Source organism: Lissotriton vulgaris, chromosome 1_1, assembly GCF_964263255.1.
Source record: "Lissotriton vulgaris chromosome 1_1, aLisVul1.2, whole genome shotgun sequence".
Taxonomy (NCBI): domain Eukaryota; kingdom Metazoa; phylum Chordata; class Amphibia; order Caudata; family Salamandridae; genus Lissotriton; species Lissotriton vulgaris.
The window spans coordinates 1,252,057,368-1,252,085,259 of record NC_141685.1 but is presented as its reverse complement, the minus strand read 5'-3'; positions in this window follow the sequence as shown (position 1 = coordinate 1,252,085,259).

Here is a 27,892-nt window from a genome sequence, read left to right as displayed (position 1 = left end):
GGGTCTCCCCTCAGGGGTCGGCCACGCCAATATTCCCGGCTGAGCGGTCCTCTTCGCTGCCACTGGCTGCTATGTGGCTCCTCTGGGCGTCTTCTCCATAACCGCCTCCCAAGGCTGTGTCGCCGTCCAGGTGTTCAAGGCCGGGTCACCGCATCAGCCCACGCCGGAGCATCCAGGCGCCTCTTGAAATTAATGGCCGATGGGGTGAGAGCACCCCCGTGTCTCGGGGGCGGAGAATCCAACTCACACATCGGCCAGATACACCCAGCAGGATCACTTCATGCATCGGGCAGTCTTAATCTTAACTTTAATTCGAAAATAAAACCCTTTAAATTACTCAAAAAATCTAATGAGTGACTAAAATATGTATTTGTAATTAATTACTTGCTTGTGTTTGTGAAGGAGCCCTTTTGGTCAAAATACGGTGGCCAAGATTCGTCACCTCGAGAATATATATTGAATATATATTGGTGAGGGAAAAAGGTTATGTAATTGAAGGAAATTGTGCCACATTTATTACATTTTCCAAAGAGAGATTTCTGCAATATTTTTGTGCTAACTCATGTATGAGTACAATAAATGCAGTCCAACAATCATTAGCACTTTTTAAAAAAAATGCATGCATTTGTGCGGCAAAAAGAAAACTGCGTTTCTGCCTTCGTGATAAACATAACAGTAAACTAGCATTGACAAAGCCAATAGTGTTTTTTTAATGCTTGTTTCGTTATGTTATGGTTTTTGCAAAACATTATTGATGAGGATTCTGCCAGACCCTCGTCCATCTAAAAGAAAAAAACATAGGCGAAAAGCAAAAATATGGTTTTATTCTCAAAAGTACACATTGCCGTACTAGTCACCGCCACTTAAGGGAGCTACTTTGAGTGTGGAGATGCTCCTTGTGACACAGCAGAGAGCAGTCATACCAATAGCTGAGGTGGCCTGACCCATTGTCGCATGTTCTATGCTGTAGAGGGCGAAAGACAAATGTGAATAATGCAATAGCAGAAAAATATATGAAGGGGATTTGGCTGAGGCACCTTATAAGTATATGATATGCATTATTTTCGTAAAATCAAAATGTGTTGGCTACCAGCAGGTGGTCCAAAAAATAAAAGTCCACACTACGGAACAGTGGCTTTGTGCCACTCAAAATAGCTAATTTCATGGTGACAATGTATCATTTTACCGATATACACTCTGAAACACAAAAATGCTCAAAACAGAGATACTAACCTTTCTGCAATTCTTCACATGCGCAGCAAAAAGCAACAAATACAAATGACCATCTCAATAACTGGACACCATATGGAACAAAAACACATGAAATTGTCAGTTTTATACGTTGCTGATGTAAAATGATGCTCTGGCACCCTCTGTCCCTGCAGTTAATACAAATAATGTTGAAGATTTTGAACGCACCTTTGAAATATCAGTGCAATTTCCTGGCACACTAGTTGTTGTTTGTTGGGGACAAGGCCACAGAACTCTGCGGTATATAGTGCTTTGTACTATCCTGCTGTGTGGAACGCCAGAAGCAGCAGAGGAACTACCAGTCCAATTATTCCCTGCCACACCAGCTGCTGTTTATTGAGGGCGAGACTACAGAACTTTGTAATATAAAGAGAACACGGGACGCAAAGCGGACGCAGGGGAACTACCAGCCCAATTTCCCTCCCACGCCAGCTGCTGTTTGTTGGGGGTAGGGCCACAGAACTAAGCGTTATAATGTGCTTTGCACTATCCCGCTTCGCTGGATACCAGGAGCGGCAGTGGAACTATCAGCCCCATAATTCCCTGCCACACCAGCTGCTGTTCATTGGCATCTAGGCCCCAGAATTCTGTGCTATAAAGCACTTTGCACTACCCCGTTGTGTGGGACATGCAGGGATGTACCCAGGCAAAGGGCGGGCCTGTCCTTCGCCAGTCGTAGCCCAGAGAACACTCGGTGGGCCACCCTCTTGGCCTCATTTTCTTATGGTACTGTGCTGCTTTAGGGTGACTGTTCCTCAAACGCCTTCCTGGACTTTATTTCATTGTTTACTAGCTTAAGTTGGCCCTCATTTTTATATTGTTTGTTTTCACTTCCTGTAATTCTTCAGATGGCAAGAGGTAAAGTAGGTCCTAATTCTGAAGGGGTTGTTGCTAAGAAATCTGGCACTCTCGATGGGTATATTGAAAAGGCTGTGGGTGTCTTAGATAAAGAAATTCTGCCTGCTTAGGAGCTGCTTTCTTTAGCCCCCTTGCCAACTGATTGTGAGGCCCCCACTATTTTTGTCAGCCAGAAGAGTGTGGGTTCACCCCTTCCTGATAAATGTGTTTCTCCTGCTCACGTTCAGGCTGTAAATCAATGCTTGTCGCCAGACACCAAAAGAAAAGGAGGGCCCACACTTAAAACGTCTGCTAATTTAGCTAGGGGGTATCATTGGAATCTCGAATGCTGAATGACAATCCCAAGTACAAAGAGGTTATTAGGAGGTTGCTTCAGTAATTTGGTAAGGAGATTGTCGACCTTATCAAGTGCAAGCTGTCAGGATTGTATGATCGCTTGAGCGTTTTGAAACCGAATTAAATGAATGTATGACGTTACAACGCATACATTTACAACGCAGTTCTTACATCGCAACATCATTTACAACGCACTCAATTGCATCGCATGACAAAACATCGCATTTTTAGATACTACCTTTACAACACATTCCGTTACATCGCATTATACCTTTACAATGCATACCATTGCAACGCATAACATTACATTGCATTTAAGGTAAGTATTGGATAGTATAGGGGTAAAAATTACTATTCTAACTCCAGGGGGTGAAACAGTAGGGTACGCGTTGGATAGTGTAGGGGTAGAAATTACAATTCTAACTCCAGGGGGTGCAACAGTAGGGTAAGTTTTGGATAGTGTAGGGGTATTATGCATTATAATAGTGTGCGTTGTAATGGTATGTGTTCTACTGCCTGCTTTGGAGTGACATGCGATGTAGTGACATGCGATGTAGTTTCATGCGTTGAAATGCCTGCGTTGTAATGAAATGCATTGTAAAGGATTTTGCAATGTAATTACTGTGTTGTAAGTGCCCTACGATGTAATGGTTGCGTTGTAAAGGATGTTTCCTAATTAAATGATATAGCTATTCGGTTGGACTATGGTGTTGGTGGAGGTGGCACTAAATCTCTGGGCAGAAGTCCTCCAGGGTATTCTACCTTTACTACGTGGTCATTACTTCTTATTACCATTACTACGCATATTTTAGTTTGCAGATGCCATTACTTAGCATGCATTTACTTAGCATGCACTTACTATGCATAATGGAGTTACTGTGCAAATTAAAGTGTTGGGGTACAGGGGTATTTTTAGGGGTCAGGTTGGGTTCGGGTTTTGGAGTGTAGGGGGTATTTTGGGGGTTCAGGGTGCATTTAAGGTTTAGGAGTGCTGGGGTATTTTTGGGGTTCAGGGCGTGTTTAAGTTTTGGAGTGCTGGGGTAATTTCAGGGGTTAGGGTTGGTTAGGGTTTTGGGGTGTAGGGGGTAATTTTAGGGTTCAGGGTGCATTTAGGGTTTGGGGCACTGGGGTATTTTTAGGGTTCAGGGTGAGATAAGGGTTTGGGGTGTAGGGTTTTTTTTTAGGGTTCAGGGTGCAAGCCAGGGGATAGGTAACTATTACAATTATGTTTTTGTTTTAAAGTACCAATAACGCGTTGTAACGGTATGCAAGATAAGTGAAGTAAAAGCATTTTTAATGTATTTGTAAATATTTGCGAAGTAAAAGCATGCATACTAAAATCATGCATAGTAATGGTATTTGCAAAGTACAAACTTTGAAGTAAATACCTGCAGAGTAACAGTATGCTAAGTACCGTCATATATTTGTCCTCCAGTTCTACCCAGGAGCACCAGTCCTTGGGGAGGGTAGGGTGCGGATGTTCGCCTGTGTGCCCAGTGCGGTCCTTGTGCCTGGCCCAGTTATATCCCTTCCCCCTAGCTCAAGGAATTCTGACCCATGAGAAATATTAGCAGGGGCCTACCGCAGAATTGGGAAACTCTATCCTACTCCCTAAAGCCATGGTGCTAATTCCCAGTTGTGCCTATAGATGTGACCTTCCACCGGCCGTGTGTCCGTACGTTATATTCATTCCAAATGTGCCGATGTTGCGCCCTGATGCAAGTGAGTCCACCCTGGAACTTATTAATACAGGTATACACTGGAGTAAGGAGAATTTCAGGCTTCAGAGCAGCTTATTACCTGAGGTTTTCATGGCTAGAAGGGTGGGATGAATCAGGAAGATGCATAAGGAATTTTAGGGGGACTGTATTATTATCACCTTTAGGAGCCCCCAGGATTACTGGGGTCCTAACCTGGGACACTCATCAAGGTCACTTCAAAAGTGATGACATTATGATCTTGCCCCTTGTCTTTTTATTATAGTGACATGAGGGAAATGAATGAACAAAGGCAGTTTGTGCATGTAAACTCAATAATAGTTACATGCCAATATATAAATGGTATTTAGTAATAAAAGTCCGACACAAGCTCACTATGATATTATCGGTATTCTTTAAGTTTAAAGAGAACTTTATTGAAAAGAAAGATTGCCATAATGAAATTTACAAAATCATCAATATCGAGATAAAGCAATCAATTCAAAGAGGGGGAATAGTACAATATAGGAAGAGAAAAAGGAAAGGAAGAAAGAGAGAAGAAAGGAAAAAGATAGAGAAAGAGAGGAGAAAAGGGAAAGATAGGGAGGGGGAATGAAAAGAGCAATTTATATATGAAAAGCATTATAGGCATAAAACAAGTAACGCTTCTGTACAAATCATCATATAATCAGAAGAAAATAGTCTGTTAATTAACAAGGAATAAAGTCATAATAAACATATCATGGGGGTTTAGGAACTTCTTCACGGGAAGGGGTATGAAATGGGCGAGATTGAGTAGATATATCTAAATAATTAGTAATTGGTAACCACATTAAATCACGTTTTATAGCAAGGTGAATGGGAGAAACATATGCTCTATCCAATCTGTGATTATAGCAAACACCATACCACCAAGCTTGAAAAGAGACATTTGATGCATTCTTCCAAGACTTAGTAATCTGTTGAAAGGCCACCGCTAGAAAAAGATCAATAATGGAAATATTCGAAGAAGTGTGGGAAGACCATATGTCAGAAAGGCTACTCAGAAAAATGTGGGCTATTGAAAACGAAAATTGAGTGGAAAAAATAGAATTAATTTGATTCCATACTTTGGTCCAAAAAATGTGAATTAGAGGGCAAGTGAAAAGCATGTGTTTGAGGTTGGCATGAGTATTGGGACAGGACCAACATGTAGGAGGGATAGAAGGGTCAATAGCATGAAGTTTAGATGGAGTGATTAAAAGCCTGTTATATACAAAAAATAGTGTCTGAGTAGTATTAGCTGCTCGAGAGAACTTCCGTAATTTGTTCCCTAAGTTATACCATACTGGGATAGTGAAAGAGACGTCAAGATCAGATTCCCAATCCTGTTCTGTTTTGGATTTGTCACGGAGAAGAGAAACACCCTCTAATTGCTTATAAATTTGTGAGGCCAAGGAAGAAGACAAGAGAAAATGAATAGTAAGAGAAGAAGGTGCAGGAGGAGCGGGAGAAGTAGAAAAAGAATCATAACAAGACTGAACGACAGAGCGTAATAGATTATACTTAGTAAAGAAAGAAGGAGGAAGAGAAAAACAAGATTGGGGAGATGAAAAAGGAAGGCACAGGCCATCCTGAAAGAGTTGATAAATCCAATGAAGACCAAGAGAATGCCAGTCTTTCCAGAAAAACGTTCTGTTTTTGATTTTAATAAGAGGATTATACCAAATGGAAGAATGTAAGAAACGAGCTCGGTCATCAAGACCAAGAACAAAGAGAGGGAGTAAACGTTTCCTAGATTTCTTAAGAATAGGGAGAGACATCTTCGGAGGAACATGTGATAAAGAAATACATTCTTTAAAGGAGAATGGACGAAAAAAGGAGGATTCAAGAGCAACCCACAGTGGAAGCGAAGAGACATCATCAGTGGATTCTAATAAAAAAGGAGTTGAGTGGGAAAGAAAGAAAGAAGTATGATAAGAAGAAAAATCTGGAAAATTAACACCACCTAAGGACTTAGGACGTTTAAGTTTAGCAAAAGACATCCTCGCTTTTTTGTGTTGCCATAGGAATTTGGAAAGGATAGAGTAAATGGACTTAAAGCAAGACTTTGGAATATTGATTGGAAGATTAGAGAGGAAAAATAAAATTATCGGAACCAACATCATTTTGATGGAGTCTAACCTACCCCACCAGGATAAAAATAGAGGATGCCATCTGGTCGTGGAGTCTGTTAAAGTGGTGAGCAGGATTTTATTGTTTAAAGCAACCGTATCTTTAATAGATGAGGTGAACCAAAGCCCCAGATATTTTATTTTAGAAGGACTCCAATGGAATGAGGAAAGTAGAAAATCACCATGAAAACAATACTTATTAAGAGGAAGGATTTCACATTTATCAACGTTGAGTTTAGAACCTGAAACTGTAGCGTAGGAAGAAACCTCGGATAGAAAAGCTGGAATAGAAGTGAGAGGGTGAGAAATAAATAAAAGAATATCATCCGCGTAAGCAGAGAGTTTTAAATGGGTGTCACTATAGGGAAAACTGGTAATATCTTTGTTTAATCTAATTTTTGTTAAAAATGGTTCTAAAGCTAAAATAAATAAAAGAGGAGATAGAGTACAACCTTGACGAACACCACAAAAAAGAGGGAAAGAAGAAGAAACAAGACTATTAGCAAAAATAAAATACCTAGGGAAAGAATATAATAGAGAAACATAGGAAATGAATTTAGAACCAAAACCAAACCAGGATAAAGTAGATAGCATAAATGACCAGTTGACCCTATCAAAAGCTTTCTCTGAGTCCAAAGCGATAGCAGCTAAGCAATGAGAATAAGTAGGAAATTTACTAAGCACGTTAAAGAAAAGACGAGTATTATCGGAAAGATGACGACCTTTTATGAAATCACATTATTCTCTACCATTGAGTTGGGGAAGAATTTTATCTGAACGGAGAGCTAAAATTTTTGCGAAAATTTTGTAGTCTAAATCAATTAAAGAAATGGGCCTATAATTTTTACATAAAGTTTGATCTTTATTATCTTTGGGTAGAAGACAAATGAGAGCTTCCTGAAAAGAGCCTTCATATTTTTGAGATGAGATAAAAAACGAAAATAACGGATGAAGTTTAGGGACTAGAAAAGAAGAACAACGAGAGTAAAATTCAATCGAGAATCCATCTGGACCTGGGGCTTTGCCTTTTTTTAGAACATGAATGGCCTCCAAAATGTAGAATGTCATTATCTACATTGGAGAAATCGACATCTGACACTGGAGGGGGAGGAATGGAAGAAAGGTAAGTATCAATGTCCGAAGGTAAAGGAGGGGATTCTGGGGTATAGAGAGTTTGGTAAACATTTGTGAATTCTTCCAAGATGTCTTCATCTTTGTGAAGAATGGCATTGGAAGAAGAAACAGACGATTTAATTTTCGTGCGTTCTTTTTTAACTTTAAGATACTTAGCCAGGACATTACCCGCTTTGTTATGTGCGTCGTAGAATTTAGCACTAGATTTAAGTAAGACCAGATTAGCAGAGTTAGTTGATAGTTTATTGAAAGAAAGTTTGGCTTTAAGAAGTTGAGCAAGGGCAGAAGGAGATTTAGAGGAGTAATAAGAATGTTCAAGATGTTTGATTTGAGAAGTCAAGGTAGATAAAGATTGATGTGCAAGACGACGTTTTTTGGCAACGTAGGAAATAATGAAGTCTCTAGAAGCAGCTTTAAAGGTGTCCCATATTAATTGAGGGGAGGTGTGAGGAGATTCATTTTCTGTAAAAAAGCGTGGAGCAAAATCAAGAAAGGCAGATGTAAACTGTGTGTCTAAAAGAAGGGAGTTATTGAATCTCCATCTACGAGTACCCATAACAGGGGGAAGTAAATCGAGACCCAAGGAAACAGGAGCGTGGACAGAAATTAGAATAGAACTAATATCTGAGTGAGTAATGTGTTGAGTCAAAGCTTTGGAAATGAATAAGTAATCAATTTGTGGCTGGGAGGAGTGAACGGGAGAGAAAAAAGTATACTCTTGTGAGGTAGGGTGGCAAAGCCTCCAAGAGTCAACAAGAGAACTTTGTGATATAGTATTTTTAAATTGGCTATGGACCTGGGATGGAGAAAAACGGGCATTGGACTTTCTATCTAGAAAAGGATCTATGATCATGTTGCAATCCCCACCAAGAATAAAATAATCATCAGTATGTTGCATGGATGAGGAAAGGATTTGAGGCCAAAATAACTTATCTTGTACAGTGGGAGCATATACATTGAAAATAGTTAAAGGTATTTTGTTAACCAATAATAAAACAATTACCCATCTTCCCTTAGTATCAGTCTCTTGAGCAATAAGTTGAACAGTAAGGCGTTTATGACACAAAACTGCAACCCCATTACGCTTACCCGAACCAGGTGAAGCAAAACATGGCCTACCCAGTTACAGCGTAATTTAGAAATCTCAATTTCTTATATATGAATTTCTTGCAATAAAACTATATCTGCTTTCAAATGAGCTAAATGAGAAAGAACACGTTGTCTCTTAATAGGAGACCCCAAACCTTTAACATTCCATGAAACTACATTAATAGACATCTAAAAATTCATAAAGAAAGTCAAACGATATGAAAACAATGCAACAGTAAAATGCATATTAGCAAAGAAATAACCAAAACAAGGAGAAGCAAGATGACCAAAGTAGGAATAAATATAGCGAAGAGAGAAGGAGAAAGCTGAAGCAGAAACGTAAGATAGTATAGGAAATAACTGCAAAAAAAGTAAAATGATAGTAGATAAAAAAGAGAAGTAGGAAGAAAATAGAGCCCAACAGAAGAGGACAAAAATGGAGCAAAAATAGATGAACAAATAATACATCAAAAGACATACCACAAGAAAACGAAAAGAACAGGGGTGGTGGAGCCACATGAGGGAAACGGACCACCGAACAGGAAACTCCAAGACGGGTTCATGAGGAGAACAACCCTCAGGAGAGAGCATATGAGGTACAAGGTGATGAGGGACCACAAAACCACTACCTAAGAAAGAAGGGAGGGAAAAGGACGGAGTTAGGTAATAGGACACATCAAAAACGAATTAAACTTCGAATAACACAAAATGGCAGAACGAATTACCACATAATACAAACAAAGGAAAAGAAACAGAAACAAAATACAACAGAATTATCAAAAAAGAGGCAATGGTCTGCTAAGTTTGAGGTATTTCCATGGAATTGCCACTGCAACTGTCCAATGTTTTTTTGAAGTAAAGCAGGGACTTCATACGTGGTCGTCTTATTATTATAAGTCACTCTGAAGAGGCAAGGGTGGAACAGGCCATAGTGGGCATTCAAACTACGCAGAACCGGCCTCATCTCCAAAAATTGTTTTCGACGATCCGCAGTGACCTTGGCGTAGTCCTGAGCAAAAAAGAGATTAGAACCGTTCCAGGTGAGTTTACCACATTATTTCGCTGCATGAAGGACTTTGAGCAATTCCGTGTATTCCGGAAAACAGAGGATAGCACCTCTAGGTTTTGAAGAGGATGAAGCAGAATGAGAAGGCGGACCAAGACGATGGGCACGTTGAATATTCAATGGTAGATTGTCAGGTAGACCCAGAAGAGGCAGTAAGAAAGTCTGAAAAAAGGATATCGGGTTTGAGCCCTCAAGATTTTCTGCCAGACCGTATATGTGTAGATTATTTCGCCTATTGCGATTTTCCAATTGCTCAATCTGCTGTTTGAGATGAGATATCTCTTTCGACATGATAGGGACTTGATTGGTAAGACCTTGAACTAGGTCTACACGACTCTCCAAATCTCCAACTCGCTGTTCAGTAAGCGACCATGAAGATTCCAGGTTTTGCAGGTGAGTATTAGTTTCTTCCATATGTGGCTTAAGGGCATGGATTTCCTCAAGAAGGAGCTCCATAGATATTGTGTAAGACAAGTTAGTAGGAGATGGCGGGTTAACTTTCACTCGCTTGCCTGAAGGAGCTGTCGATGTTGAGGGTACCTTAACAATTTGTTTCGAGCCTGAACGGGAACCAGAAGATGAAGTGGAACTTTTAGACACATTGGAGTCTGTAGCATTCTCTTCCATGGGCTCCCGTAGAACATCGAAAGGATTAAAGTCCTCTACACCTGCAGGTTTAGCTTGAAGGAAACTCCACGGTTGCTCCGAGACGATGCCATGAAGAATTTTGGAAGTAGAAGTCCTTCAAGGAAATGGTGAAGAGACTTGCCCAAAATATGAGGCGATGAGCAATGAAAAGTCAGTCAGCAGAGAGCAGGAAGAGACCAGCGGATTGAAAAAGGTCAAAAACGGTAAGTAATGAAAAAGAAAGTCAATGACATCAAAAGAGCATTTTTTCCTGAACAAAAAGAAAATTTCACGTAGTGTGAACGGGATTCAGCGGAAACGCCGAAAAACAAAATGGCGGCCGCAACTTCCCGCTGAGGAGCAGCAACAAAATGACGAAAACACAGTGATGTGGCTCACCATGAGCGATGTTTCTTGCTGCATTACCAGCAGCCCTTGTTCCGACGTCCGAAAAGGAATAAATTTGGGTCCGGAGTGATGAAAAAGAGTCCTGGGGTCGAACCAAAACCTCACGTCGCGGCGGAGCTCCCAAGAACCGCAGCCATCTCCGAAGGCTCCGAAGCCACGCCCCATTATCGGTATTCTTAAAGGCAGTGAGAATTAACATTAAAACGTGCAAGTGCTGCAGTAGTGCAAACCTGTAAAGCTATAAACACATAAAGCATGCATTCTTCTAACGGGCAAAGTCATGGATCACAGGATAATAAATCATGCAAAGTCAAAATTCAAAGCACTTGTAAATTCCTCAATATTGCAAAATAAGACACCAGGAAGTTATAGCACAATGCATTGTTCAAATTACTGCCGTCCAACTAAACCTCACAAATATTGACAGCGGTCATAACTTGGAGTAATATAAAACATGTAAATGCAGCAGTCGTATGTACTCACAAAGAAAAAAAGCATGTTGAGCCCGGAGAGTATTCTGTGGCATGGACTATCGGCACCATCTTTGTAGCTTACTAAAATATGTCTAAAGTGGTCATGTGATTGACGCGTTTCATAAAAACCAGAGCTATCTTAACACTATTGTTGTAATATAAAATCAAGAAACATCTAAGATTGTGAAAAATGCATCAACTATATACGTGCATAGATATTACAGAAAGTAAATTGTGTATCATGTTCAGACTCGAATCCGCAAGGTTGTCCCCATATCGTAAGGATTGCAGTCAGATATATGAAAAAGAGAGGAGAGGTCAAAGCGAGTCTATATGCTATGTTTCATACGATCATCATTTAGAAGTCCTCACTCGTAAATATGGCCCAGCACCATCGTAATACTTTCAAGGTAAAGTGTAGTGTAATAATTGTCCAGCAGAAGGAACGCCGGGAGGGATTGGTGTGCAAATATAAAAACCTAAATAGATACTATAAGTTACATTATAATACAAGTCCACAATTAATTATTGATTCCACATTGTAAAACGGTCTCGCATCTAAATGAGTTAAGTAACCACTACGAATCGGTATACTATGGTAGGTCCAGCACCATCTTGGTACAGTAAATCTGGACTTGTGAGTAAAGGAATTCCCTGCAAACGCAATCAAATCAAGATTCATATTTAGGAGGGCAGGAGAAGTCGTGGCCTCCTAACAGTAATAAAACAGATGTCAAATTGGTCAAACAATGAGATCCGAGTGCCATGTCTTGGTCATCATTCCACTGGCGGGTGAATACTCCGGCAAAGGAGTGTTGACTGGACAAAGGGCAGGCATATCAGATTGTAAATGAGCGAATAGTAGTAACTGCTAGTGAAACGTCATCATGGGCAAAAGGAGTAAAGAAATAGTGATCAAGAGGAGGGAGGTTTAAGAAAGACACCATTACACCATGTGTCAAAAACTGGTGACCTACATAAAGAGCATTATCTCATTTCCAGAAATATAATCAAGATGTTCACATATCTAACATGCCTGTACAGTTTGCACTTGCATCATTTGAACAATACAAATAACCCGTTTTCGACATGAGTTTAGATTAACCCAGAATGTTGCAAAGTACATGTCAAAAAGTTACATCCTTGTTACAATAATATAAACAAATGAGGGCAAACACATTACAGAGTATTGTCTTAATCAAAAGGCCGCATAATCCAATGGCTGTCACGTGTGTCAGACCTCTTTTGACCATGTGACACTGTCAAATGATGTAAGCACTGATTTATAGAATGTCCAATCACGGCTCACAGTATTACGAGCCTTAGTTAGGCATGAGTCTATCAAGAAAATATATTCCTTTGACTTGAGGCTGCGGTAGTTACCATCCGCTGCTCCGCACTGCTTCCAACCTCACGTGTATCCTGACGGGGCAGCAAAGGTCAAGGTGGCCGCCACGTTAGCATTAACGGACAGCAGACCTCACATGGCCATGTGACACCGTCACGCGGTGTTCCAGCAATCCATTTAAGCAGGGAACACCAGCCACAGCTCACTTGACCACGAGTTGGTGTGAGACACTCGAGTGTACAGGTAAGGTTACTATGACTGTTGTTGGGAAGCGGGTAGTCAGGAGCATGTTGTTTTGCACCACTGAGCGCTTTGTTTCTTGAATTAATTGTATGTTTATATTGCCTCCAGTATTTAAGGAGGTTTGGGAAGCAAGCACTGATGGGCTTTGGCATCCACACATGACGATCTCTAAGAACTGAATACTACCAATTCTTTGAACCCACTACCTCCTGGAGGCCGACAAGAACATCCAGAAAGGTGAGTTTCTTAGACCTTATATTGAGGGGTCATCTTTGGGAGACCATGTGTGGACTTGTTTTACCAACCAAAGGGAGAGGAGTAAACTTAATCCTTCTCATTACAGGTACACAGCTAACGTTTGAACAGCTGGTTTATTGGTAAGTACTGACACTCTCCCCATTTTGCAGATGATCTTTGAATAAAGGGCTCAGAGGAATTAATAGAATTAATCTTGTGAATTCCCAAGCACCAAGGGTGAGTACCCGAAGAGTAAGGCGGCTCACACATTGTACTTTTTTATTCAACACCATACTTATAGGAATTTCATTTTCCTTTGAATAGGCTGCTGCACTTCCTTCTTTTGTCCTGAAGAAGACCCTACTTGATGTTTCTACAAACACATATATATACAGGGTCAAAACGTCGATGTACAACCATCTCATGTCCTGGATCACTATAGCAATTAATGTAAGAAATAGGACTAGCTAAAGTGAAAGACCTGAAAAGGATGGAGAATTTATGTTATTGTCTTGTTTATTGTTTGAATTTGAGAGGTCACCCATTTGCACTATATGTTACCACAGTCACCCATTGTTTTCGAAAAAGGGGACCCCTATATATTACTATTACACTTGCTATACATAGGGAAGAAATTAGTTTAGAGAAGGTCTATAGCCAAGTGACGCAGCAAACAGGTAATTTTCTGATTATATAAAGTTCATAGTTAAAGTAACCCAGATATAAAGTCCAACTGTATGCAAAACCATCAAGCATTATATCTTTAAGATTTGATTTTATTGGTATATGAAATATATATTCATTATTTTTTTGAAGGTGCAAATATTTATATTATTTTCTTTTTTCTTCTGTTTTGTTTTCTTTTCTTATGATTATTCTTTGATATGACAACATTCAATTAAAATCACATTAGAAAAAGTACATAATCAATAGACATGAAACTATACAAATTGTTGAAGGCAAAGCGGTAGATAACACTACGCGCGTTTCGGCTCTTGAGCCTTCTTCAGGTGTCCGTCTATTGTTAAAAATTCATTGATTGAATGACCCAGACCTGATAGTGGCGTAGATGAAATAAATCAGTTGGTGTTAGAGGCTTCTTGATATCTTTCAAACGTAGGTAGATGAAAACGATGCTGAGGACATTAGTTGTAGCTGTAGAGAGGCGAAGTTGATCTCTAAAGATCAATAGTTGTGATCCTGTGGAATATTTTATCGCAATTAAGACCTGGCTTTTTAACCAGTAACCTGCTCCTGCCTCTCCCCTGACTTATTCGATCTGCCCTGATGTTTAGTATCTCCTAGCGCCGGGAAACCCTTTTTGGGTAGCTGTCGCGCTTTAAAAGCCCAATAAATAAATAAATTGACACTAAGGTAGTATAATTTGTTCTGACTTAAAATGGTGTTTTTAATGATATCTCCACTTTTGGATTTCACTTCAAGGAGTGGAAGATGATAACAGATGGTAAATTCGAAGGGATAGTTAACAGTCTAAGGATAGGCTGTGAATAGCTTCCCAGGAGCAAGGATCTATGTAGTACACGGTTTTCCCAATTCCATATCTGCTGAAAATGGTGGATAGCTTCTGGCTCCCGGTATCTCGAAATAACAAAAAAAGCCGACCGCCTACAAGCAGGAACGTTGGATACCAGTAGACTGTTAACTATCCCTTCGAATTTACCATCTGTTATCATCTTCCACTCCTTGAAGTGAAATCCAAAAGTGGAGATATCATTAAAAACTCAATTTTAAGTCAGAACAAATTATACCACCTTAGTGTCAATATTGCGATAAAATATTCCACAGGATCACAACTATTGATCTTTAGAGATCAACTTCGCCTCTCTACAGCTACAACTAATGTCCTCAGCATCGTTTTCATCTACCTACTTTTGAAAGATGTCAAGAAGCCTCTAACACCGACTGATTTATTTCATCTACGCCACTATCAGGTCTGGGTCATTCAATCAATGAATTTTTAACAATAGACGGACACCTGAAGAAGGCTCAAGAGCCGAAACGCACGTAGTGTTATCTACCGCTTTGCCTTCAACAATTTGTATAGTTTCATGTCTATTGATTATGTACTTTTTCTAATGTGATTTTAATTGAATGTTGTCATATCAAAGAATAATCATAAGAAAAGAAAACAAAACAGAAGAAAAAGAAAAAAAGAAAAAAATATAAATATTTGCACCTTCAAAAAAATAATGAATATATACATCATATACCAATAAAATCAAATCTAAAAGATCTAATGCTTGATGGTTTTGCATACAGTTGGACTTTATATCTGGGTTACTTTAACTATGAACTTTATATAATCAGAAAATTACCTGTTTGCTGCGTCACTTGGCTATAGACCTTCTCTAAATCACAGTCACCCATTGACTTTTCTGTGTATTTGTCATTGTGTTTTCTTTGTTAGACAGCCCCCATTAGTATTATCTTATAGTTTACACAATTGGCAAGAAAAACAGAACAAAATATATATATTTTGATAAAAACTTACTGAGGTGGGGTACATTTATAAAATTCTAGTGCAAAATCACTATTGATTGTGAAAGAAATAATCAGGTTCTGAACTAGTACCCCGTGGTACTTACCCAACAGAACCACTTGTAGCTTTATAACTGTTAACACAGGTTCTGAGGGATACAGGGTGACCCCAATGATCTTAATGGCAACAGAATAAAAAGCAACCTGACGCCGTCAACGACAACGCTGTCGACTCTGTGTCCTGAAGGCACAGCAGAGGGCACCACAGCACTTTGTAACACAACCCTGGACTCACCAACGACACCCCTCAATGCCGCCACTGAGCCGCGGCTTGCGCCGCGGCTTGCACCGAGACATATAGGCACTGCACTCTGCATCGACTCGCTACACGCTGCCGCCCTGTCATCCCCAATGACACCAATCCACACCGACATTGACGCTGCTGCTTGCACCATTGTTCAAGAGCACTGCCCGTAGGTTACACGACACACCATCCTCACCCTGCACTGCAGCCATGGCCTACCGATGCCAGCGCCATTGACTCTAGTTCGTCAGCCGACGACAGTGCTTTAACAATGACGATGCCGCTGCTTGCACCGTGACCTGCCAGCACCGTGACGAGCACTGCACGACTTGGCGCCGCAGCCCTGGTCTCACGGATGCCACTGGACGACTGTGGGCACCGCATGCCACGCCACTGCACTTCGCAACTCAGCACCGATGCCTGCCAATGCCGCGCTCCAGACTTCAACAGCGAGGAGTTTGATCTGCAATGCGTTTGACTTCAAGGGCCCAATGACTCATGCTCCGACCTCGGGAACCGACAGCTATGGACGCCGGTCTCTTAGGTGCTCATCGAGAGGTCCCTGACACACTGCATTTCTAAAGGTTCTGTTTTGCAGGTCTTCTCGACACTGTAGCTGGCCCGCAACGCCATGGTCAGCCGGAACATTTTGGATTTGTTGTTCATGACACCGTGATAGCCTTGGACTCAGCTATTCACTTCAAGGAACAGTATTTTAAGTCTATTTGGATGATTGAAGATTTCAGAGAACTGTATGGTGGATTTTTTTCTCATTTTTGGCCAAGTTTTGATACATAAAAATATTGGATATCTTTTTAATTGGTGTGGTGTCCTTTTTTAGTTCTATCACTGTATTACTGTTGGTTATCTGCAAATGCTTTACAAAATGCTTCTGAGATATGACTGACTGCTCATGCCAAGTTACCAAAGGGGTGAGCAGGGGATATTTTAGGAGTGTAACTCCCTCCTCTTGACTAGCAAGAAGGGTCCCTACTTGGACAAGGGTGCAAACCATTGCCAAATAGAGACCTCCATTTCTAACAGGTCCACTCTATTGTCAGGGATAAACTTCCCTGTCATACTATATGCACATGACGCAGTTTTACTTTCGAGAACCCCTAATGGCCTTAACACTTTGTTCCAAGAATTTGTCATCTTTTTGGACTCTCTTTGTTTGGCCACCAATCAAGCTAAAACTTTCATAATTGCCTGTAATCTTAAGCAAACCAGGATACGGAGTCTCCTCACTACAAGGTCACCCGGTGGTTCTCACCCAGGATTTCTCATACCTGTGTGTCGTTTTTGATGTGAGCTGTAATTTCGGTCCTTGTACAGCTGAAGTCCACCACAAATTTGTAAACTTGGCTGGTTATGTTTTTAATCAAGCCAGTTGAATTGGCAAAAAACTGTGACCTCTTTGTTAGAGATTTATAGAAGAAAGTGTCTTTCTATCCTAACATTTGGATCAGGTATCTGCGGATATATCAACACAGACGCCTTGCAGGACGACCAATATAGTGTGTTGAGGCAATTACTATGTGTTCCTCCTGCATGTTGCACTTTCATTTTACACCAGTAGCTTGGGGAGGAGTATGTGGAAAATTATTAAAATGCCCCCCTTCTTCTGTGGTGTTCGATATGGATTAATCCCCAGGCCTCTTTCAATAGAGAAATTGTTAAAGATTGTTTGTCCTGAGAAAGAGACTTGGACATCCACTTGTTTTAACTATATTAAGGCCACCCTGACAGACTTGAGTAAGCCACATTTATTTTATGATCCTGATTCTCTGACTAAATCTGATATGGTCTGGGCAAAAACCTCTTGCAAGTTGAACAAACACCACATTAGAGAGGACCAAGAGCTTACTAAACTCTCCGTAAGGCAATAAACCCCGTAACGCAGTACATTTGCCTTGGAACCACATTTGAGTGGATTGATTGCTTGTGGGATAGAATGCTACTCACCCGTTTCAGACTGGACCTTGTGAGATGGCACCTGGGTTTTCCCAAGGGACAGGTTGACTCCTCCAAAATGTAGCTGTGCCCATGTGATGAGTCCTTTCCCCAGAGTTTTTTACATTTTATTTGTATTTTTTTGTAAATTTTATCTTGACTTTATAAAAGGTTTTTAATCCCAATATTTGAACTTGGGGCATCAGAAGCACGGGCATGGTCCTGGTTTACTTGCCGTTGTTGGATCACACGTCAAACTGTGTAAATATCAGCTCCTTTTTCAAATGTGCCATTCACAGAAGGAAATCAATGCTGTTCTAATTGTTCTGGATTTTCCTGCTTGATGGGTTTTTCAATCCTTTTATTCTGACCCGGAACTTTTGTTATATTCTTGTCTAATTTTATATTTTGTGGATATTGTTATTTTATGACTATGTACTTGTACACAATTTGACACGTGCACTTTTTCTGATTTTTGTATATTGAAGTAAAGCACACTCCACAAATGGGCCGATATAACCCCCATGTAACATGTTGCTAACTGATGTTTTATCCGCCTTTCTTGCATTGGTTGCACTCTTGTTTCTGATGTTTTTAACTCATTGAGCTGTTTTATTACTATGCTCTTTTCTTCTGGGATGTACTTTTATGGTTATCTTGATAACCGAAATAAAGATAACTTGAAACCTTGAAACCTACCATCCCCAACAAGACCTAGTGCACAAATAAAATCTGGTTGTGCCTTGCTGCAGCAAAAGGCATCATGAGCAATTGTCCACCCCTGCCAGCCTATGCACACTGCGGGAATTTAGTTCTAAAGAAATGCTGTATCTAGCAATATAAACAGCCTGCACTGTGGCAGCAAATGTAACACTTCTTGTGAGCGCGGGCGCAAAATATGTTAACATGTTTAGAAGACTGCAGAAGTCGAAATGTGTTTCTTCTGCTCTGCAATATACGTTGCTTAGCAATCTCTGCCAGTATCAACCGAGTTTTCGGTATAAATTATAACAGATTTACTTAAAACATATGCCGAATACATAGATGGGGAGCACATGCTTAATATGCACTGATCTATTCATATTTAAAACCTACAGATTACACAGACCCTTTCAGCCTTTGGAGCATTTAAGGCACAACTAAACCTGTCGGTGAGCACACCGGCTTTAGGTTTAGGGCGAGGTTTAGGGCGAGTAGTTTAAATATCCAAGTCGTGTGTCCAACCCCCCCCCCCCCTCACCCCCCACCACCAAAGTGTTTCTTAAGTACTTCCATACTTCTTTCAGACCGTGTTTCAAGTCAGCACAGACTGCTTCTGTGTTACATTTGATCTCTTGGAAGGAGTGCTTCATAAATGTTTTCTTGACTTTTGTGTAGGTGTTTTGCATTTTCATCTGGGTCAGGAGGGCCCCCACACCTGGGCTTAGTGTGGCACTGAAGGGCGTCCACCTATTTGTTGGAACCATCCTGAAGCGAGCCTTTAACTGTGGTTTCCTGCTTGGATTTACTGGCTGCAGTGTCGCATTGCAGGCTGTATGTGGCGGAAGATTGTAGCCAATGGCTGTCCCTCATTCTGTTTTTACGCCATGTGCAGTGAAACCAAAAAAGGCTTGGGTCCGTATGTTAACTGGCCTAGACCACTCTAATTTAGAACAACAAAACAGATGGCCAGTTAGATTATTTAGAATACAATTATACCACACTTAGCCAGAAAATCCTAAGCGAGCACACTTTTCATTTAGTGATTTTTACTTATTTCATGTTTTTTTGAAAAAAACATTTACATCTGTCCAAACATCAAGAATACTTAGGCTGTCCTGTTTTCAGTTTCTATTTTTGGTAAATTCTGGTGGGTTTTTTTCAGTGTTTTCAATATCTTAAAAAACAGTTGTTATCCGTGGTTACACATTTTCACGCCACTAAAAACAACAGAAAAGGTGTTTTTCCGGTGTTTATGGAACGTTTTGCTTTCATCATTGCTTGCTTTCTGCACTGAAAGAACATGGTATAAAGACAGTGTACGTATAGTGTATATGAGGTCCAAAGAGATTTTTGCAAATTAATCTTATTGTAGCACACCATACAATAATTCTTCAATGATTCTTTGGTCATGTGCGCTTGCGCTTTCCTTCCCATGTAAACTTCTGAGAAAAGGCCCTCTCAGCATTCATAGCCACTTGGGCTGAGAACCGTCAGCTAAGGGGCACATTTGCGATGACTCTTTCTTTGATGCCACATAAAGCACGAAAATGATAAATATTTGCATTTTAGTTCCTGGTCATAAGAAAACAGTGCACCAGAATGGACTAAAAAGTCAATAGCATCCCTCATTAAATCTGAAGATTGTAAAGATGCTTTCAGCATACCATCTAAGAAGTGGCAAGGATCTCCTACAGGGAATCACTTCAGCTCGGGTATCAATTTTGACAAGTCATCACACACATTTTTTATTACGTAGCTGAATCACTACAAATACAAACAATATCACTCCAATCTTTGTTGAACTTGGAAAAAACCTTTCTTGCAGAGCATAACAAGTGACACTGCATTCCATATTTTCCAGAAGTCTGGTGTCACGTTTTCACCACTATCCCAGATGCTTGGTGATATATATACTTGTCACTATACCTTGCATTTAATGTTTAAAGCCTGAGGTGTTGGCAATTACCTTACTATCAATACTGACCCACTAGAAACTATGGTCTGATATATTAAGGGTTTTTACCCATTCTCTGTGGGCAAATGTGATGACACATATTAGGAAAGATTTTTCAGTGAAAGAATGAAATGCAGCCTAAATATCAAATGTGAGTTTGATATGTCCTGATTCTCTACAGTTTATATAATAATTAAACTAAACCTAAAACGTGAAACTAAAGCCTGCATCTTTAGACCAAAGGCCATAAAACTGAAAAAAGTAAAAGGATGAAAAAACAATTTTTTCTGGCATCATTAAAGAACAAAACTCAGGCAGAATAATGTTAGCCAGTCTTTCTTACTGCTAGCTTGTAAAACAAAGTTACATTTTATTGACTCCTTCAGTAAGAACAAAATTACTCTTTCACTTTCTTTTTCCTTTCTTTGAATGGCATTTAGTTTGTGGTTGTGCAGGTTTTTTTTCAGTGTTTATATGTTTTCACCGGTGAGGGCTATTTTTCTTTCAGTGGGGTTTTATCAGTTAAAATAGGTTTAAACCTAAAACCCCACAGCCTAAGAATACTCAAATACCAAAATTCACATGAAGTACGATACTGCAAACTCATAATTTACAAACAGTATAAGTGAGACATATTTACAAAAAAAAATATACATGAAAAAGAAACGATGCCTCTATTCATTTAATGCATGGGGCACCAGTCCTGATAACATAGAAACAAACAAGGGGCCGTTCACTTCTTTTTTGCTGGCCTGCTTGTTTGACTGTGCTGGAAACTTTTTTGTTTCAAAGGAAAAATCTCAGGTAGACAATGTCTCGAATTAAAGTCATGAGACTCCCTTCCTGAATCTTGTTCGAACCCAGGCTTTATTTGGGGGTTCTCCTCAGGACATGGACTGAAAAGTGGCCTGTACTGATAAAAAGTCTTGCTGGGGCAACTGTGTAGCTTCTTGTGGAGGCAAATGAGATTCTTGCGGTAGTTTGCTTGGTCTAATCTCGATCTGTCGTGATTTTTTAAGGTACCCGGTACTTAAACTTCTAAAGGGAGTCTATCCGTGTTTGGTCAGAATCGTCCATGGAAGTGTCCATTAACGATTATATCCACCGGGTTTGCGCTCCATCCGTTTTCACTCGATTCACCGAACCGCTGGCAGCTTCTGCGTTGGGCGTCGGTGCCATGTGCGGCAGCTGTCCAAAGTTACTGCAATAGGGTCCACGCATCTCTAGAGGTGCAGAGCGGGTGCCCTGACCTCCCAGCCTTGGAACATCTCTCCCTCCACGCAGCACAGCACAGCCCAGCCATTGCCGCCGCTGACACAGGAGAGCAGGGTTCAAGATTGCTCTTGACCCGGTTGCGTGGCTTGGACGGCAGAGCTAATTGATGTTTGATTCCGTCGCTTCACTGGATTGGAGAAAATCCCCCGATAAGTACATGACATAAAGGAGCAGCAATCAAGGATCTGATCATCGGAGGAGTCCCTTCTAAGGTTGCTGCCCTCACAAGAATCTCTGGTGCCTGTAGAACAGGGAAAATCGAGCTTCTGGCACGGACAAGAAGGGTGAGAAGCAAGAGCAAATGGCGGAGAACAGACTCATCAAAGAATGAAGTGGTGAAACACAATCGAAGCGGTACAATGGAGCGGAGCCCTACCAAAGCCGCCCGTCAACAGCGACCGACATCTACCGGCACCTACAGGCATCTGCATCGGCCAGCACCCACCCAAGGAAAACTCGAGGTATGCGCGGCATACCGGTCAGAGAGGAGGGGCTCGAGAGAGTGAGCGCGAGTGTAAAGGGGTGTAGATGCAAGAGGAAATCACAGAAGCCGGTAAAGGCGGCTGACGAGGTTCAACAAGAGTGCGCCTGGTGAAGTTATATAGTGCGCTAACATAACAGTGTCAAGAGCTTTGGCCAGATGCACCGAGCCCGGCTCTCAGTCCTCACGGTAGTGTGCCTCTAAACGGTAACGAACCAACAGTGCGAGCAAAAGCGGAGGCGCCCTAGAAGGCGAGATTATTGCGAGCGCGGAACTGATAACAGGGGGCCAGCAACCAATGAAGAATACCGGAAAAAATATGCAGAAAACCGAAACTGAAAGCACCACAGGGGACAGTGAGGAAGAGAGCTAAAATGGCGCCCGCCAGAACAAAGGCATGGGAGAGGCAGTGATTCCACCGACACACTCGTCCTTGCAAGTTGGCATCTTGCTTTATGACATGCTGAAAGCCCACAGTCAGATCGGTTGACACAACATAAGGGAGTTGCTTGGACACCCTTATTGCAACAGAATGCGCAGCACATAGCCCTGATACCAATGCAGCAGCTCAGCTCACAGCCTGAGCGGGCAACCTAGAGGTATCTCTGCCAGCATGCAGGACAGCCACATTAACAGGGGGCAACGCAGCAGATTCTATAGTCCCCTGGAAGAGCTACTACTAATAAGCCACTGCCAAAAAAAAGGACAGGGCACTGCAAATCACCGGTGCTCCGTGTCATTCTCGGACAAAGTGCAGCAGAAAATCCGCAAAAGCCTCAGCAAATAAATGGATAGCACCCCCCCTGGCTTAGCCGTCTGCACAGAGTGGGCGCTAATCAAGTCTTCGGGCTGCGAGCTAGATCGAGCAACAATATACTGCCTTGAGAGCAAGGACCTGCTATAGAGGTGCAACACGGTGGGCAGACCAAAAACGAAACTGAAAGCAACACAGAGCTGAGGACACCTAAAAATAACGCTTGCCACAACAAAGACATTGACATAGGGATGGCACGGTTAACGCCGACAATCCACAGCTAGACCTGACGACACAATCTGACACCCTCTAAGCAAAAGGATCTGCAGGTGACAAGTGTGCCCTGATGCCAGGTCAGTCACATCAGGGAGTATCCACCACGCTAGACCATCAGCCCCAACAGGGAGATGTCAAAAAGAACCCACAGGAAGCTACCAAGCAAAAGGGGCCATGAGAGACCACGAAGGCCATCGGGATAGCTGTCACTAGCTAGATAGCTACAAGGACATTGAAACAGGAACAGCAAGTACATCGAACGAACAGAGAAACGCCAAAAGGACACTATGGAAATAATCATGGCAGAAAGAGAGTGGAGGATGCAACAACGGCTAAAATATAGCAAGGGAGAGCCATTGATATCTGATTCCCCGCTCAAACAGAAGCCAGACATTAATAGCACCCTAGATATGATCCTAAAAAAACTAGCTAATGTCCACGACTTGGCTAAAACCACAAGGCACACCACGGACGTGATCCAACTTGAGATCGCAGCTGTCAGAGATGACCCTAATACAGTGAATATCAGACTCGCAGCAGCAGCACAAAAGATCAGTGACGTGGAAGATACTTCCCACCGCTCAAGTCAGAAGATGAAGGCACTAACCAAAATTACCTCTTCACTTCAGAAACAGACAGTGGTGATTGAAGACCGTAACCGGTGGGGGAACATTCGAATACTTGGGGTCCCAGAGGGCTCAGAGGAGACATTGGGCTCTTGCTCTGCCTTTTTTGAGGACATGATCCCCAAACTTACAAATGTAAAGTTTGACCGTCAGTTTGAGCTAGACAGGGCACACAGAGTTCCCACCTTTAAATCTACTACAAGCCAAACAGCCTGGCCTATCATCTGCAAGCCTCTGAGATCGCAGCACACAGAGGCCATCTTTAACTACGCACGTAAAAATCACCAGATTACATGGAAAGGTCATAAGATCATTCTTACACAAGACTACTCTAAGCCAGGAAGGGATTCCTTGCCTTACACGATAAACTCAGGAGCAAAAACTCGCAGTTCTCATTGGTTGCCCCCGCCAAAACCCAAAATACTTGGCTGCGTTCCTGGACGGACCAACAACTCAAGACATGGAAATGTCACAAGCCGGCTCCAGCAAAAGGAGATTGTCGTCGGAACCAAATACTGATGAAGCTCGACCTCACACCTCACTGGCAGGGCCAAGTTCTTGTTTAGAAGGAATCAGTAACCGTTATCTACCTCACTATCCACATCACCTTGCACAGTATGACAAGGTGGGATCTGCAACCGCTATCTACCTTACTAAATCATGCAATGTTTACCTCGGTAGCATTCTCAGGGCAACAGACACACTATGATGCCGGCCCAACGATAAGAGAAAACGGCACACAACCTAGGAGCATAGCAGCGTATCCGTTATACACGATTATACGGTATATGCACTCTGCTCCAACACGCTGTATTTGAGTGTTATCAAGGTAAGAGCACAAACGCATACCTTATAGGAACTCATGGGGATTACAGCGAAACAATATACCCAAAAGTTATTCTCCAAGAGGCGGGACGACGATCCTGCAGTTGCACTTCTGACATACAAGGTTTTTCAGTGGGGGAGGGGTGGGAGGTGTGGAAGGAGAGAGTGGGGGGGGAGGTATCCACGCTAAAGTTTCTCAGAACTTTGCTTTCTAAATTTTCTATCTTTCTTTCCTTTTTCACCTCTTTTTTCGCTACAAACTGTATCTGAAATGCTCTGTTAGCCAACGTATTTGGGAGCCCTGGCATACACGAATACCCGGAGATGACATTAACACTGCTTGCAAACATCTGGGAGCTGTAGATGTACTGAACCTTGGGGGAAGGCACCCTTCAACTTCTAATTCCGAGATGGCGACTTCGAAAAGTGTGAACATAGAATGGAGGCTCCGACCACACTACACCCTAGCTGATGGCCCGCAATAACACACTCACACTGGCAACTGACCTCAACATAGTGTCCCTCAATGTCAAAGGTCTTAACCACCCTATTAAGCGCCAGAAGATTATAGACTACCCAACTAAAACTAAAGACGATGTAATCCTACTACAAGAGACCAAACTATCCCTGGAGGATGCCAAATTAGTGAGAGGTAACTGGATCTCGCAGATGACAGAAAGAAACAAGGGGTAATGGCACTGATATCCAAAAGATCCAACATTACACTAGAGTCAAAAGGTCCACAGTAGCGGGGCAGACTTCTGGTGACACATTTGAGAAAGGGAGAGGAGCTAATCCATGTAGCAGACATATACGACCCCAACGTGGATGACCCATCCTTTTAGTCTGAGGTAACAGCCACACTAGATAGCTTCCCCCAAAGCGACCTCATGGTGGTAGCAGGAGACTTTAATATCCCATTGGATCACATAACAGATAGTCAATCCTCCTGTCAATATCACCCCATGAACTCACATGCTGTACTCCAAAATATCTGTTTTAATTTTATCCTAAAGGACGCATAGCGCCTCCAACACCCGGACACTAGAGACTACACATTCTACTCTAACCCACACAAATCATACACCAGGATAGGCTATATACTATTCTCTGGGTCTCAGACACGTCTAATTAAACACTCAGACATAGCTTCAAGATTAGTATCAGACCACTCATGTATTAGCCTAAAACTGAGCGGGTCTCACAACAAATCTGTCCCTCGGAAATGCCGTTTTAATAGTGATGTACTTTCAGACCCTGCTAACAAAAAAAAGATTGAGGAGGCCATAAAATAGACTACCTCAAACACAACGCCACCCCGGGGAATAGCACCACCACACTCTGGGATGCCCTGAAGGCGACCATCAAAGGCACAATAATTGAAATGAAGACAAAAATAAACAAGAGTACAAACCTGAGACTAGCACAGCTTGAGCAGAAGATCAAGAGTTTAGAAATGGCCCATGCAAAGTCCTTACATGATAGCAAGATCCGTGCAAAATTAACACAAAACAAGTACAAATACAACAAAATCCTGAGTGAGAGAGCAGGACTGTGAGGTAATAACTACAAAGCCCTAAACCTTTGCGAAGCCAAAAAGGCAGGGAAACTCCTTGCCTTCTACCTAAAACACAAACGCAACCAGTTTGCTATCTCTTCCATCACAAACTCTAACAACTAAACCCACACAAGGCACAAAGACATCCTCAAGACCTTTCAAGAGTTCTGTCAAGAACTTTACAAAAACGATCAGAAACTTAATTTTGAGGAGTGTACAAAATACCTTGATACCCCCCGGTTACCGCAGCCAAGCACCGAGGATACACTTAGGCTAGGTCAAGAAATTAACCATACCGAAATTGAAATGGCAGTCAAATCATTGAAAGAAAATAAAGCTCCTGGGCCTGATGGGTTTACAGCTGCATTCTACAAGACGTTCCTAAATCAGCTTAAACCAACCATGAAACAAGTTTTTAACCACTCAGCATCGTGGGGGGCAGTATCACAAACCGTGTCAGAAGCTAACATATTAGTCATTCCAAAGGAGGGGAAAGACCAACTGTCACCAAAAAACTACAGACCCATATTCCTTATTAACGTGGACTGCAAAATATATGCTAAGATATTGGCAGTCAGACTCAACTTTTTTCTCTCCAAACTAATAAGCAACTCCCAGGTTGGACTCCTACGTACTCGAATGTCTAATGACAGCACCCAAATTCTCTGCAACATATTAGTGCATGCAGCCACTAAATCTAAACCGGCAATAGCCATCACATTAGATGCCGAGAAGGCCTTTGAGAGAGTCTCAAGGGCTTTCCTGGAACGCTGCATTCAATCGTTCAACTTAGGGGCGGGATATATACGGATGGTTATGGCCCTATACGGGGAACCGTCAACCCGTATCATCGTCAATGGGTCACTCTCTGAGCCCTTTACATTGCAGCAAGGTACTAGACATGGATGTCCACTATCCTCTTCATTATTCTTACTTGCACTGAAACCCCTTATCCAAGATATCAAGTTAAATACGAACATAGAAATAAAATTAGCCACCTATGCAGATGACATACTAATAGTAACGGAACAGCCAAAGACATCAATTGAGCCCTGATGGAGAAGATAGCAAAATATTCTGGGTTCTCAGACTATAAACTAAACAGAGACTATCAGAATGCAAACCACCATATATTCAGTGCACAAGATACACCCTGGGTGTGTCGTACTTAGCGTGGCAAGCAGGATATATCAAATACCTAGGTATACATTTTGGTAGCGAATTAATTGGCACGCTACATCATAATGAGAAACTGCTACTAGGAAAGATTAGGAAACTTCTGGACTCCTGGTCTCCAAAATTCATAACGTGGTGGGGTAGAATCAAAACTATTAAAATGAGGGTCACCCCAATGATTAACTATCTGAGGAGCTCCTCCTCTCAGATGATTTGCCCCGCAAAGTTGACATCCTGATCTCTAAATTCCTTTGGCGAGGAAAGTAGGCACGGATAAGTATAAAAAAATTAAGACTGGATAAAAATCAAGGAGGTGTAAATCTAGCAGACTTCAGAATATTCCAGCTAGCTTTTCTGGTAAAACAAGACCTTATATTGGTTATCACCGCCTACCGACTATACGCCGATATGGCTACAGGTAGAAAGGGCCATCCTGAATGACCTAATCCCCCTGGCTCTACTAACAGCAAATAGATACCCCCACACCTCCCCGTCCATCTTTAAAAATACCAAAATTGCGCTACTAAAGGGAGATAAGAAGCTGGAGAATAGCATCCAAGGTTCTACAATGCAGTCACTCTGGGCCAAA